At 47.0% G+C, this 568-nt stretch overlaps 1 protein-coding gene across 1 annotated transcript in view; it reads right to left on the minus strand.

Annotated features, from left to right (window-relative positions):
• LOC105452625 overlaps window positions 1–568 on the minus strand; it is an 8,430-nt gene that overhangs the window by 661 nt on the left and 7,201 nt on the right. The window lies entirely within an intron of this gene.

Below are 568 nucleotides of genomic sequence, written 5' to 3' on the forward strand. Positions count from 1 at the left end.
GGGATGTCTCGTTGGTGTGCTCGTGGCTCAGGAATTTCCTCGTTCTGCGATGCTGGAATCTTTTCGAAACACTCGCGAGGATAGGGCGTCAAAATGACGAGATTGATTCGTGTATATTTAACAACGAATTTATTAACAAATAATTAAACACGCACACGACACAATCACACAACGTTCTTACTATATTTACCGACTTTACTATTAATTGGAACTGCTCGGTTCCGACGCGTGACACACGCTCATCGAGATATTACGCAAAGCGACTCGGAATATAAATCGTGCTTTCAATACCACAGTAGGCCACGCCGTTGTAGCACACTCGAAGTGATCGGGTAGCTTTTACTATGATAGCAACACGCACTGGTATCGCGCTTTCAATACTACGGTAGGCCACGCCGTTGTAGCACACTCGAAGTGATCGGATAGCTTTTACCGCAGTAGCAACGCACCGTATACACGCCGAGATATAATCACGAACGCGGGACTTTACGCTTCGATGTCCGAACAACGAAAGACCATGGGTCCTCGTTCGAATTTGGTACGTGCGCCTTCTTCCTCATCCCCACTC

Source organism: Wasmannia auropunctata, unplaced genomic scaffold, assembly GCF_000956235.1.
Source record: "Wasmannia auropunctata unplaced genomic scaffold, wasmannia.A_1.0 LD336027.1, whole genome shotgun sequence".
Lineage (NCBI taxonomy): Eukaryota > Metazoa > Arthropoda > Insecta > Hymenoptera > Formicidae > Wasmannia > Wasmannia auropunctata.